We start from the raw sequence: 15,268 nt of genomic DNA, 5'->3' as shown, positions 1-15,268 counted from the left end.
CACCTTTAACACAGTAATAAGGCCTAAGGTGCTTCGCAGTTCCACAGCATTAGTCAGTCCCAGCCAAACATTACTCTTGCCAATACGTGTGTCAGCTGTGACTCAGTGGGCAGCACACGTGCCTCTGCGCCAGCAGGTTGTGGGTTCAAGTCCCGCTCCAGGGACTGGAGTACAAAAGAAAATCTAGCCCGACACTCCAGTGCAGTGCCGAGGGAGTGCTGCACTGTCAGAGGTGCCGTCTTTCAGATGAGACGTTAAACCGAGGCCCCGTCTGCTCTCTCAGGTGGACGTAAAAGATCCCACGGCACTATTTCGAAGAAGAGCAGGGGAGTTATCCCCGGTGTCCTGGGGCCAATATTTATCCCTCAATTAACATAACAAAAAAAAGATTATCTGGTCATAATCACATTGCTGTTTGTGGGAGCTTGCTGTGCGCAAATTGGCTGCCGGGTTTCCTATATTCCAACAGTGACTACGCTCCAAAAGTACTTCATTGGCTGTAAAACGCTTTGAGACGTCCGGTGGTCGTGAAAGGCGCTATATAAATGCAAGTCTGTCTTTCTTTCAGTACCGCAATCTGCTCACTTGCAATGTTGGTACTAGATAACTTCACTGCCCTCAGCACAACCTATTATGCACATCCAGGGATCCATTCGATTAAAAATACCCTGTCTTCCTGGCCTTCCATCTCCCCCTCACAGCTGTCACTTTATTTGCAAGTGAATTCCCCATAAAAGTCATAACCTGCAGTCGGAAAAGGATTAAACACTGAAAATAATTTACATGGCATCTTGTCAGCTCCAAGATTTATAGCAGAATTCTACCGCACGGAGCTGCTCACAGACAGAAAAGATTGAGTTAACTTGCAGATCATCAGCGGTAAAAATAAAACAGGCACACACACCTATAATCTGACAGCAGCGATGTCTTACTGTCGAGTGCATTTTAGTACTCTGTTTTGACTTGTATTGGCAGTAACTGGAGCGTGCCAGTGCCTCAGTAAATGAACGCTTTCCCATTCAGTACTGAACAACTCGAAGCAGGAACGATGAGATATTTCCTCAATTCAAATGTGCATTGAACTCCAAATACATTTTTATGCTGATTGCAGCTCAACATCTGGTACCATGGAATGATCTTGGAACAGTAAGCGTCATACTAACTCATGTTTCGTAAAACATTCTGCAAACGAATAAGCCAGTTTTGAGAGTCCCTCAGATTGCCTTCAATGATCTGGAACTCGAAGTCACAAGCATTTTTGTTAAGCAGCAGGAAGAAGACACACAGTTGCAACTTCGAAGACAGAGGCACATTCTTCGGTAGGTCAGTATAAAGTTTCTGAAGCCAATTGTCACACACACACACACACACACACAAACTCTTTCAGAAACCTGTTTTGCAATATTCCTTTCCTTTTAAAAATCATTTGAATTTGGTGTATGCCTTCTTTACAAACTGTGGCTGACTAAATGAGGTATTTATTCTTAGCCTGGCTTATAAACACACGCACATACATCTACAGTGCCGACATCCATCATCAGCCTGATAACATCAGGCAACAAACTGGCCCTAATTGGCTGGGTGGTTCTAATCAAGTTCAAACCTTGCAGAGACACTCAACCCTGACCAAAGCACACCCCTTATAGAGCGTGAAATACTTGCAGCTGAAATGGGCCGAAAAAGTATTGAAACATGCACAAATGGTTTTTGCAACTAACTCCATTCCAGCCACCCTTTAAATGACCTTCTGAAATGTTCCTGCTCAGGGCACTCGACATATTCATATCGCTTCGTTCATCGCTGCAGGCCACTTTGGAGAATCCACCGCGCACCCCGCCCCCCCCCACTCCCCTCCCCCTTTGCTTCGGAATGCATGTGATGTTAAAATAAAGTTGGCAAAGCTTGAAAGAACTTACCCGCCATTACGTGCACCAAAATGCTCACTTCTGACTCGGTTCAAAGGCCACGCGTCACTTGGGAAGAGTAGAGTGCTCTGGGGGCAGGGGACGGGGGCTGGTGGGGGGGGGAGGTGTGGGTTATCTGACCTGATGTGAGTCTACAGGAAAGACCTGCACATCTGACGCAAGGTCACTGACCTGAAACGGTAACCTGGCCTTTCTCTCTCCCACAGATGAAGTCCTGACCTGGCTCATGGCTTCCGGCATGTTCTGCTTTCCACCATCAGAACAGATTGAGCAGCTCAAAGCTGGGCATCCACGAGGCGCTGTGGGCCATCATCAGCAGAATTGTATTCCATCACAATCTGGAACCTCAAGGCCCGGCATATCCCTCACGCTACCATTACCGTCAAGCCCGGAGACCAACCCTGGTTCAGTGAAGAATGCAGAAGAGCCTGCCAGGGGCAGCACCAAGTAATGCCACAATCAACGGACCCCAACTATTTACAATCTATATTAACGACTTGGAAGAAGGGACCGAGTGTAACGTAGCCAAGCTTGCTGATGATACAAAGATGGGAGGAAAAGCAATGTGTGAGGAGGGCACAGAAAATCTGCAAAAAGGACATCGACATGCCAAGTGAGCGGGCAAAGATTTGGCAGATGGAAAGTGCTGGAAAGTGTGAGGTCATGCACTTTGGCAGGAAAAAAAAAAAATCACAGAGCAAATTATTATTTAAATGGAGAAAGATTGTGAAATGCCGCAGTACAGCGGGACCTGTGCATGAAACACAAAAGGTTAGTATGCAGGTACAGCAAGTGATCAGGAAGGCCAATGGTATCTTGGCCTTTATTGCAAAGAGGATGGAGTATAAAAGCAGGGAAGTCTTGCTACAGTTATACAGGGTATTGGTGAGGCCACATCTGGAATACTGCGTGCAGTTTTGGTTTCCATATTTACAAAAGGATATACTTGCTTTGGAGGCAGTTCACAGAAGGTTCACTAGGTTGATTCTGGGGATGAGGGTGTTGACTTATGAGGAAAGGTTGAGTAGGTTGGGCCTCTATTCATTGGAATTTAGAAGAATGAGGTGATCTTATCGAAATGTATAAGATTATGAGGGGGCTTGGCAAGGTGGATGCAGAGAGGATGTTTCCACTGATGGGGGAGACTAGAACTAGAGGGCATAATCTTAGAATAAGGGGCCGCCCATTTAGAACTGAGATGAGGAGAAATTTCTTCTCTGAGGGTTGTAAATCTGTGGAATTCGCTGCCTCAGAGAGCTGTGGAAGCTGGGACATTGAATAAATTTAAGACAAAAATAGACAGTTTCTTAACCGATAAAGGGATAAGGGGTTATGGGGAGCGGGCAGGGAAGTGGAGCTGAGTCCATGGCTACGGGGAAAGGGCGGGGGAGTGGGACTAGCTGAGGTGCTCTTGCAGAGAGCCGGCACGGGCTCGACGGGCCGAATGGCTTCCTTCCATGCTGGAACCATTCTCTGATTCTGCAACAGGAATTTCCCCTTGCTCAGCTCGGGCACGCGCAGAATGATGCTGCTGGTTGTTTGGGGGAGTGGGGGGCGAAGACACAAAAGTGGCAGTTTTCTTTTTAATCTATGACCAGAAGATGTGAACAGAAATGATTAAAACATCCATTTACAACAGAGATGAGCAAAGCCGACTTTTTCTTTTTCATTAAAAGAGTGATGAACGTTCGGTAAGATCTACCAAGGTAAAAATGGCCAAAACAAATCAATGCCATTGCAGAGTTAATGTCCTGAGATTGGGGATTTCAAAGAATCATAGAAGTTTACAGCACAGAATGAGGCCATTCGGCCCATTGTTTCTGTGCCGGCCGACAAAGAGCTATCCAGCCTAATCCCACTTTCCAGCTCTCGGTCCGTAACCCTGTAGGTTACGGAGCTTCAAGTGCACATCCAAGTACTTTTTAAATGCAATGAAGGTTTCTGCCTCTACCACCCTTTCAGGCAATGAGTTCCAGACCCTCACCACCCTCTGGGAGAAAATTGTTCACCTCAACTCCCCTCCAACCCTTCTACCAACTACTTTAAATCTATGCCCCCTGGTAGTTGACCTCTCCGCTAAGGGAAATGGGTCCTTCCTATCCACTCTTTCTAGGCCCCTCATAATTTGAGGAGCTTTGATTGGCCAAGTGGTTTTTCTCTCAGGTTTTAACAACAAATTGTATTTATATAGCGCCTCTAATGTAGTAAAACGTCCCAAGGCGCGTCACAGGAGTGCTATAAGTCAAAAATGATAAATTTGACACCGAGCCACAAGAAGAAATTAGGGCAGGTGGCTAAAAGCTTGGTCAAAGAGGTAGGTTTTAAGGAGCATCTTAAAGGAAGAAAGAGAGGCAGAGAGACGGAGAGGTTTAGGCAGGGAATTCCAGAGTTTGGGGCCTAGGCAACAGAAGGCATGGCCACAGATGTTTGAGCGACTATAACCAGGACTGCTCAAGAATTAGAGGAGCGGACACATCTCGGGCAGGGGGGGGGGGGGGGGGGGGCGGGGTTGTGAGGCTGAAGGAGATTACAGAGATCGGGAGGGGCGAGATCATGGAGGGATTTTGAAATCGAGGCATTGCTTAGCCGGGAGGTCAGTGAGCACAGGGGTGATGGTGAATGGGACTTGGTGCAAGTTCGGGCACAGGCTGTCGAGTTTTGGATGAACTCAAGTTTATGTGAGGTAGAATATAGGAGGCCAGCCAGGAGCATGTTGGAGTAGTCAAGTCTAGAGGTACCAAAGGTATGAATGAGGGCATCAGCAGCAGATGAGCTGAGGCAGGGGCGGAGACGGGCGATGTTACGGAGGTGGAAACAGGCGGTTTTAGTTATGCCGCGGATGTGGCTGGAAGCTCATTTCGGGATCAAATATAACACCTAGGTTACGAACAGTCTGGTTCAGCCTCAGACAGATGCTAGGGAGAGAGATGGAGTCAGTGGTTAGGAAACGCAGTTTGTGGCGGTGACCAAAGACAATGGGTTCAGTCTTCCCAATACTGAATTGGAGAAAATTTCTGCTCATCCAGTACTGGATGTCGGACAAGCAGTCTGTCAATTTAGAGACCAAGCAGGGGTCGAGAGAAGTGGTGGTGAGGTAGTTAACAGCTGCACCAATAACCTGCCGTTGTCATGGGAAATCCCAGGTCACAAGCTAAACTATATTACCAAATTGAATTACCGAAGCTTTCATTATTTGGCTTTAAGTCTTTGAAAAATGAATTAAAACAAATCAAACGGACTAGTTAAACTACCACCCCTTGTTAAAAAAAAATTATTGTTTATATCTTACAATTTAGAAGCATAACTATAAAGCGTCGATAATTCAAGGGTAACTATACTTCATCAGTCGAAAGCTTCACCTAAACAAGACACAGCCTGACAGATTTGCAGAACAAATCTTCGGCTCACATCACAGTAACTTAACGCAGGATTCCTTTCAATTTAAAGTCCTTTTTTCCCCCCTCTAAACTTCCTCCTGAAAAACAAGACAAACCATTATACACAAATTCGAAGCGTGGAGTAGGTATGGCTGCGCTTACCCAGTTACCAGGAATAAAGAATGGAATGTTTCCAGTGTAAGCCCCAATTGCTCCTAGGTCAGGTATAGACTGGATTTGATGTGGCACAGAACTCCCTTCTATATAACACCATCCCAAAATGGTGTTGCGACGAAGGGTCATCGACCTGAAACGTTAACTCTGTTTCTCTCTCCACAGATGCTGCCTCACCCGCTGAGTGTTTCCAGCATTTTCTGTTTTTATTTCCAATAAAAATGTTTCCTGCTTCATTTAAATTCACTTCACCCAACCAGAGGAAAGAATCACGATCTGATAAATCTGGGCTGGATTAAACCTTGGATCCAGACAGTGAGGGGGCAAAGTTATAACCCGCTGATATTGCCACATTACAACAGTGACTACACTCCTAAAGTCACGTCATTGGCTGTAAAGCTCTTTGGGACATCCGGTGGTCGTGAAAGGCGCTATATAAATCCAAGTCTTTCTTTCTTTGCTCTTTTGGTATGCCACCCAGTCCTCAACACACAGTCCTGCCTGCAACTCAAATTAAATAATTCATAATTAATCCGTAACATAAAAACAAAAGACATTTATATCGCGCTTTTGGTGACCTCAGGGCATCCCAAAGCGCTTTACAGCCAATGAAGTACTTTTGGAGTGTAGTCACTGTTGTAATGTGGGAAACACGGCAGCCAATTTGCGCACAGCAAGCTCCCACAAACAGCAATCTGATAATGACCAGATAAATGTTTTATTTGTTATGTTGATTGAGGGATAAATATAGGCCAGGACACAGGGGATAACTCCCCTGCTCTTCTTCAAAGTAGAGCCACAGGATCTTTTATGTCCACCCGAGAACGCAGACGGGGCCTCGGTTTAACGTCTCATCTGCAAGACGGCACCTCCGACAGTGCAGCGCTCCCTCAGCACTGCACTGGGAGTGTCAGCCTAGATTTTAGTGCTCAAGATTCTGGAGTGGGACTTTTACCCACAACCTTCTGACTCAGAGGTGAGTGTGCTACGGTTGACTCAAGAATTTACTTTTCATACATATACTCTCAACTATGTCAGCTCAGCATATTCATCAGAAATGGCCCCTTTCAAGTTTTCCAGAACTTATTCAGCTTATAGTTTAGGTGCAAACACTGTGCCTATAAACTATTTTAAATGTTAATTTCAATGGAGAAACTGACAATGACCAAGTCGAGACCTGCAGTGCAGTATCAGCGTAGGCCGACAGCAATATTGGAGATTCTGCATGTCTGATTACGCAAGGTAAAGAGATTGTTGATCTAAATTTAGGTACCGCCCAACCAACTTGCCAACAAGTTGAGCGAGATAAGTAGACTGAGACCAGTAATCAGGAGAACAAGTACTGAATCGAAATTAGTCGGCTGGGGGCAACAAATTCACAGATACATAACTTTTGATCATCAGAAATTAGTAATTTTATCCAATATTTAAAGTGTATAACCATTACTGAACTGCAGCTCCTGAAAATAAATTAGCTCCAACTTTCCATAAACAATTATACAGTAGCAACAAATCTCGGTTTGTACATCTGTTCTAACGTGCTTATGTTATGGTTGCGACTGGAGAGGCACATCCGTACTGTGGCAGATATGTGCCTCCAACTGATAAACTCATGGGGAACAGCGGCTGGAGAAGCACAAGACACACAATAACAAAATAAGCTTCACGTTGGGCCTTGGAGGGGACTTTTTTGTTCAACACCCATTTGTAATTGGGAGGATTTTTACAAACCATCACAACACTGAGAAGCAATGCTCAATTCAGATGGTCGCCCAGTGATATCTAGCACAGTATCTTCCCAAGAGGTGTTGGCACCCAAGGTCTTCAGAGAAGGTTCATTCGATTGATTTCGAAGATGAGGTGGTTGGTTGACTTTGAATATTGGTTGAGTAGATTGGATCTAAACACATTGGAGTTCAGAACAATGAGAGGTGATCTTATTAAAACTTATAAGATAATGAGGGGGCTCGACAAGGTGGCTGCAGAGAGGATATTTCCCCTCATGGGGGAATCTCAAACTAGGGAACATAGTCTCAGAATAAGGGGCCGCCCATTTAAAACTGAAATGAGGAGGAATTTCTTCTCTTTGTAAATCTATGGAACTCTCTGCCCCAGAGAGCTGTGGAGGCTGGATCTTTGAATATATTTAAGGCGGAGATAGACAGATTTTTGAGTGATAAGCGAGTCAAGGGTTATGGGGAGCAGGCAGGGAAGTGGAGCCAAGGCCATGATCAGATCAGCCATGATCGTATTAAATGGCGGAGCAGGCTCGAGGGGCCAAATGGCCTACTCCTGCTCCTATTTCTTATGTCTTGCAATGCCAACTGCTCCGAGCTCCAATTTAGTCCTCTAACCCAGAACTGAATGAAGAACGTAGCAAAGACCAAACAATGCATCACTTTGTTTAATGCCACATCCAGATGATTAGCCAATAAATACTCCCATGTACTACACACGAGCCCAGACAGGGAGTGTCGATGGGCTTTCTGACCAGAGGGCCTTCACAGTCCAGTCCCCAATCTATGCGCGACATGCGCACTCTCCGTCAGGGAACTCTGGGCAGCAAATCATACGTGGACAAGAAACACAGAGGCCACTTCTAACCAGATTCCACCTCTGTATGTGCAGCAGCAGTAATAGTCGGTAGTCTATTCCAATTAAACCTATAATCTGCTTAAGTGAACCGTTTGGCACTCAATAAATGACTTCCCCCCCCTTTAGCAGATGAATGGCCTCATTGTCAACATGGACAAATGCTCGGTCAGGGTCTCCACTGGCTTCGAAACAAAATGTGTGTTTTATTAGAGCCAACCATAAATAATAGTGAAAGTCAACGCTTTATTTTATAACATATAACGCATTCATAGATGTTCATCAAAAACCCGTGTTCTAACGCACCAAGTCCCAATCACCCATCACCCCTGTGCTCGCTGACTTACATTGGCTCCCGGTCGAGCAACGTCTCGATTTTAAAATTCTCCTCCGCGTGTTCAAAATCGCTTCATGGCCTCGCCCCCTCCCTATCTCTGTAACTTCCTCCAGCCCCTACAAACCTCAGAGATCTCCACACTCCTCCAGCTCTGATCTCTTGCTCTCTCCCCGATTTTCATCTGCCACATCTCCGCCTTGCTCTCCTCCTGTAAATGCTGCTTAAAATCTGCCTCTTTGACCAAGCTTTTGCTCACCTGTCCTGATAACTCATGTGACTCTGTGCCAAATCTTTGTCTGATTACACTCCTGTGCACTCAGTGAACACCATGCAAGCTCTTTAAGCAATGCTAAAAACTAACCGAGTGTACTACTAGTTTATGTACCAGTGCACTTTACATAAATGCATGCAAAACATATAGGATAGGTGTATTCAAGTTTTAAAAGCTTATGTACAATGTACTCTCTTTGTGTATATGAAATCGCACTAATGAATAGACCAATTTATCCCTTCTTAATAACTGCAATTTGACTTGAGATTTTGCAGCACAGACATTGGAAGTTGGACTTAATTTGAGTTTTATGCAATCAGAGTCGCGAAGACATTCAGCAAAACAAATTAACGTGAAAAATTGGAACTTAAGCTCGACTTCAAAGCTGTTTATTTTGGCACGCCAAACACGCTTTTCTTATACCCTGTACACACAGCTGTCACTAAAGTATTTCAATCCGTCTTTTAAGAAAATTAAGTTTTAATCACTAAGAACAGAACAGCCAGAAAACAGAAGCCAGGGCGTGATGTGAAAGATCAAAGCAGCAACGTCCATTTTCTGGCGGCTGGTATAATGTCCGTATCCAGGATGAAAATTGAGACAAATATACTGTGCGAGATATCACTGGGCCAACGTCTGAATCGAGCACCGTTTTGCAGTGTGGTGGTGTTTGTAAAACTCCTTCCAATTACGAATGGGTGCTGAACAGGAAACTCCACTCCAAACCCCAACGTGAAGCTTATTTTGTTATTGTGCTTCTCCAGCCGCTGTTCCCCATGAGTTTATCAGTTAGAGGCATGTATCTGCCACAGTACGGATGTGCCTCTGAAAGTCACATCCATAACATAAGCACATTAGAACAGATGCACAAAACAAGAGATTTGTCGCTTCTGTATAATTGTTTATGGAAAGTTGGAGCTAATTTATTTTCAAGAGCTGCAGTTCAGTAATGGTTATAGGCTTTACATATTGGATAAAATTACTAATTTCTGCTGATCAAAAGTTGTGTGTCTGTGAATTTGTTGCCCCCAGCCGAATATTTTCGATTCAGTACTTGTTCGTCTGATTACTGGTCTCGGTCTACTTATCTCGCTTGACTTGTTGGCAAGTTGGTTGGGCAGTACCTAAATTTAGAGCAACAATCTCTTTACCTTGCGTAATCAGACATGAAAAATCTCCAATATTGCTGTCGGTCTACGCTGATACTGCACTGCAGGTCTCAACTTGGCCATTGTTAGTTCCTCCGCTGAGATTAACATTTAAAATAGTTTATAGGCATAGTGTTTGCATCTAAACTATAAACCAAGTAAGTTGTAGAAAACTTTGAAAGGGGCCATTTCTGATGAATAGGAAGAGCTACATAGTTGAGAGTATATGTATGAAAAGTAAACTCGAAATCAGCTGTGGCCAGCACCCTCGCTTCTGAGTCAGAGGTTGGTGGGATCAAGTCCCACCCTAGAGACTTGAGCACAAAAATCTTGGCCGACACTCAGTGCTACGTTGTTTTTCTGACGAGACGTTAAACTGAGGACCCATCTGCTCTCTCAGATGGACGTAAAAGATCCCATGGCAGCATTGTGAAGAGGAGAAGGGAAGTTAGCCCCGGTGTCCTGGCTAATATTTATCCTTCACTCTATCACGAAAAAAAAAGAGATCATCAGGTCATTATCATATTGACGTTTTTGGGCAAATTGAATGCCGAGTTTCCTACATTACAACAGTAACTTCAAAAAGTACTTCAATGGCTGTAGAGAGCTTTGAGACGTCTGGTAGACTTGCTATATAAATGCAATACTTTCTTTGTTCCCTCAGCAATGATTAGTCATTTCTGGTTTCCTAACTATACTGATCAGAACATGTCTACAGTACTAGGTGATCACATACATTACATATGCAATATGTACAAAAATTACTGCAGACAACAATTACTTCACATTATCTTCAACTTCCATGCAAAAAAATATATAGTAATTAATAAAATAGGTAAGGCAGAATTATGAATTGGCAAAAGAAAATCCACGAACGGCAGAGATTCCTTATACTCAATATATTCTCTCTATTTTGGGGCCTGGTGGGTACATTTCATTCATCGTATGGACTCAAACCGAAAAGTAACAGCCACAGATACATTTTAAGTCTGTGATATCCAAACTGTGCACAGCAGAAATGCACCATCCCAAGCCTACTTATACCATCTAACGGCCCAATTAGTCACTGCTGCAACTGTGCGAACACCATATAATGCAACAAAAATGTACTTCTATGTTAACCTCATCATCATCACAGGCAGTCCCTCGTATTGAGGATGACTTGCTTCCACGCCAAAAAGGGATGAGTTCATGGGTGTTTCAATGAAGGACCTAATATTCCGGGTCCCGAACTACATCCTGAAGGGTGGAAGATGCCCTGTGCGTGGATTTTTTTAAAAACTTGTGGTGACCGTTGCACATCAGCCACCACACGGGGCTTGACAGAGCTAGGTCTTGGTCCAGTGGCAAGGGTTAACCAAGACGACTGGAGACCTGCTCTGCTGCATGGACCTAGTGTGCGCACATATCGCACAGTGTGGGCTGGGCCCGTGCTGCCCCTGGGCCCTGAACTCACACCTCTCCTGGGCGCCGATCACATCCCTCCACAGTCTCTCACCGCTACTGCTGCTATGTTACCACAGAAGGAGCAATTCCCCATCCACATTTGTATAAAAACTGAAGTCAAACTAGTTTTAAATGCGCAAGTTGATTATAATTCATCCGTGCTTCTATTTCTGGAGAAGCTCATCAATTTGGAGTTAACAGTGCTATAAATGACCCAGTGCAAGTAAAGCGCCAACTGTGTGGTGGTGGTGGGGCTGACATTTGCTCCCTCCCTCTCTCAGTCTCAGTGAATAATCTGAGGGAAGGTCATCTTCTGATAAGTCAGTTTATGAGCAAAAATATGCCTGGGAACATAGGCCACCCAGGGAGAATTGGAAAGGAAAAGAACAAGGACAGGGGTAGAAAAAGAGGTGTGTGTAAATTTGGTGACAAACGATGCATCAAAAACCTTGACAGGCACACGATTCGGTTTTGGTGGGGCCCACCCACAAATTAATTACAGCACTGTCCTAATGGGAGCTAGTGGAAGCAAGTCATCCTCGTTCGAGGGACCGCCTATGATGATGATTAACCAGTTGCTGAAAGCACCCACTCCCACAGTGGAAATTTAAATACAAAATGGGAAATTCTTGAGGCTTGGTGCGGCTGAGTAAAACAAACAGGAAGCAAAACATTAAACGAAGGGTTGTGTGTGCATTAAACCATATTGAAACCTCTCGGGATGTGGAACACAAACGCTGCAGGGGTAAATTTAAATTCAAGTATTACTAGCATACCCTGGAATACTTTAAGTACAGTTTAATTATATATAATAGAAAAGGCAATGATATACTTAAGTATATCAAGGTTGCACAAATGACAGACTTGGATTCACAGACCTGGGTATCATATCCAAGTTGCTGCTGTACGAACAGACCTTATAGATTACCACAATTTTCAAACACTTACCTAATGTAGCCACTTAAAAGAAAGAGATACGAAGTGTGCAATTCTGTATGTATGGCAATTTCAGGATGCTTGAAGAGCTTAGGGTACATTGTGTTATATTGGCTACAGTTCAGTACATAGATGCTGTGGTAGCACTGGGAGGAACAGTGCCGAGAGCAGCTGATCCAGGGCCTCCAAAACCATTACCGTCGGAAGGAATACAGGAATTCCCTTCATTCAAATTATCCAATTCAATGTTACCGAGCACTGATTTCCCACTTTAGTTTTTATGTTGCTCAATTCAAATTATTTAAAGACTTGCATTTATATAGCACCTTTCCCGGCCACCAGACGTCCTAAAGCACTTTACAGCCAATTAAGTACTTTTTGAAGTGTCGTCACTGTTGTAATGTGGGAAACGCGCACAGCAAGCTCCCACAAACAGCAATGTGATAATGACCAGACAATCTGCTTTTAAGTGATGTTGATTGAAGTATAAATATTGGCCCGGGACACCAAGGATAACTCCCCTGCTCTTCTTCGAAATAGCGCCGTGGGATCTCATCCGAGAGCGCAGATGGGGCCTCGGTTTAACGTCTCATCTGAAAGACGGCACCTCCGACAGTGCAGCACTCCCTCAGTACAACACTGGAGTGTCAGCCTAGATTTTTGTGCTCAAGTCTGGAGTGGGACTTGAACCCACGATCTTCTGACTCAGAGGCAAGAGTGCTGCGGTTTCTAATATGTCCCAAGTTCCCCTCCTTTAGCCACGCCACCAAGATCTGGCCATGTACCAAGCTGGGAATCGCAGGCACAAACCGCTGTCATGTTATAAAAAAGCAAATTAGTATTTAAATGGAGATAGATTACAAAATGCTGAGGTACAGAAGGATCTGGGAGCCCTGATACATGAAACACAAAAAGTATGCAGGTACAGCAAGTAATCAGGAAGGCAAATGGAATGTTGGCCTTTATTGCAAGGGGGATAGAGTATAAAAGTAGGGAAGTCCTGTTACAACTGTACAGAGTATTGGTGAGACCACACCTGGAGCTTTGCGTTCAGTTTTAGTCTCCTTATTTAAGGATATAACTTGCATTGAAGGCAGTTCAGAGAAGGTTCACGAGGTTGATTCCTGAGATAAAGGGGTTGTCTTATGAAGAAAGGTTGAGCAGATTGGCCCTATACTCATTAGCCTTTAGAAGAATGAGGTGATCTTATTGTAACGTATAAGATTCTGAGGGGGCTTGACAGGGTAGACGCAGAGAGGATGTTTCCCCTCGTGGGGGAATCTAGAATACTTTCAGAATAAGGGTCACCCATTCAAAATGGAAATGAGGAGGAATTTCTTCTTGGAGGGTCGTGAATCTATGGAATTCTCTGCCCCAGAGAGCAGTGGAGGCTGGGTCATTGAATATATTTACGGTGAAGATAAGACAGATTTTTGAATGACAAGGAAGTCAAGGGTTATGGGGAGCGGGCGGGGAAGTGGAGTCGAGGTTAAGATCAGATCAGCCATGATCTTATTGAATAGCGGAGCAGGCTCGAGGGGCCGAATGGTATACTCCTGCTCCTATTTATGTTCTTATGTTATGTTCTTATGTAAGTGCCAGTGAACAAAGCTGCACGTTACAATATGACGCATCAACTTTCAGACATCCAAGCACAGCATCTCAACACGGTTCAGTTATAACTAGCACAAAACCCTCAAACTGAGCAGACATTGCTGCTTTGGACTGGAAAGATTACAGCTGTCACTTTTAAGGCCGAGGGCCAAGTCTCTGTCTACCTCCCAAAGGAATCAAAGCAAGGCGCCCAAACTACGTGTGCAAATTGTGGCCCCTCCATCACTTTTGTCACAACTGCATTTTAAGACCCTTAGAAGCACAGAGTTCAGCCTGATAATACCTGTTGAGAGAACAAGCCTTGATTTTCCACTGGGTCAAATCAGGAGCTGTTGCTGCAGCATGCACAACACTCGAATGGCCTGTCACTTGAGCGATGGGTTTATGTAACAGCTTGTCTGGATGCTCCACGAATCCCTCAGGGTAAGCTTTTCAAAGTCAATGCCAAACTACTCATATAGCCCTTTAAGATAAATATGCTTTTCTTGCAGCAGACAAGCCGATGAGATATAATATAAAAATTGAAACAAATTGACTTAATGCAACTTCTCCCGAAACGTCTAACAACTTACCAAAAGGTGACGGTGTGTGGGGACACCCGCCACTCGCTCGCGAGCGCAACTCAGTGTTTCATGTTGACGGGATTTTTGTGGTCTCAGTCAGGGATGCCAGCTCTGAGGAATTCTCTTCTTTTGGCAGCCAGTTGCAGAGATCACGGCCAAGCGAGGTACTGGAAGGGCCAGATTGAGGAACACTTCCTGCACACTGGTCCTGAATACACGATAATCTTTAAATAAAAAAAGTAGAAAAGTAGCTGAGCCAATTGCGCCAGTGCGACGTTTCCACTGCGACGATCAATCATTGTGGCCTCGAGTGGGACTGTCGCTATTAGCAAACACTTCGTTTAACCAAACGCACTCTCCTTTAACTTGCAAACCTTGGGTAACTCCAAGCAACAGGGAAGCCAAAAATTGTTAAGAGCAGAAATGGAATTTAATCCTTGGGAGAAGAAGAGATCAAACTGTAATTCTTTTTTTTTAAGTATAAATCAAAAAAAAAAAATCGATTTTCTTTCATTTTCATCTCCCTGTGTGTCAGCCGTGGTTCAGTGGGCAGCACTCTCGCCTCGGAGTTAGAAGGTTGTGGGTTCAAGTCCCACTCCAGGGACTTGAGCACATAAACCTAGGCTGACACTCCCAGTGCAGTGCTGAGGGTGCGCCACGCTGTTGGAGGTGCTGTCTTTTGGATGAGACGTTAAACCGAGGCCCCATTTGCTCTCTCAGGTGGACGTAAAAGATCCCATGGCACTATTTCGAGGAAGAGCCCCCCCCTTTACTCGGTGGTGCCAGGCATCATCGCAGTTTTGGCTGCCACACCACGACTGCATTGTGCATTGTATTTAAATGTGGCACGTGTCACGGGGCAAAGCAGCCAGGTGCCCAAGGGCC

The 15,268-nt window shown here is 44.6% G+C and overlaps 1 protein-coding gene across 5 annotated transcripts in view; it reads right to left on the bottom strand.

The window, feature by feature from the left end:
• The window catches only part of tmem201 (transmembrane protein 201), a 218,079-nt gene that overhangs the window by 104,395 nt on the left and 98,416 nt on the right, over positions 1 to 15,268 (bottom strand). The window contains exon 7 of one of the 5 annotated variants that reach the window (XR_011587647.1): positions 14,393 to 14,607. The exons of the other annotated variants lie outside the window; for them this stretch is intronic. The gene's annotated coding sequence lies outside the window, so the exon portion shown is untranslated. The remainder of the gene's footprint in view (positions 1 to 14,392; positions 14,608 to 15,268) is intronic. 5 annotated transcript variants of the gene reach the window in all.

This window comes from Pristiophorus japonicus, chromosome 18 (assembly GCF_044704955.1).
Source record: "Pristiophorus japonicus isolate sPriJap1 chromosome 18, sPriJap1.hap1, whole genome shotgun sequence".
Lineage (NCBI taxonomy): Eukaryota > Metazoa > Chordata > Chondrichthyes > Pristiophoridae > Pristiophorus > Pristiophorus japonicus.
Note: the sequence above shows the minus strand (reverse complement) of the source record. Positions and strands in the feature narration are given on the sequence as shown.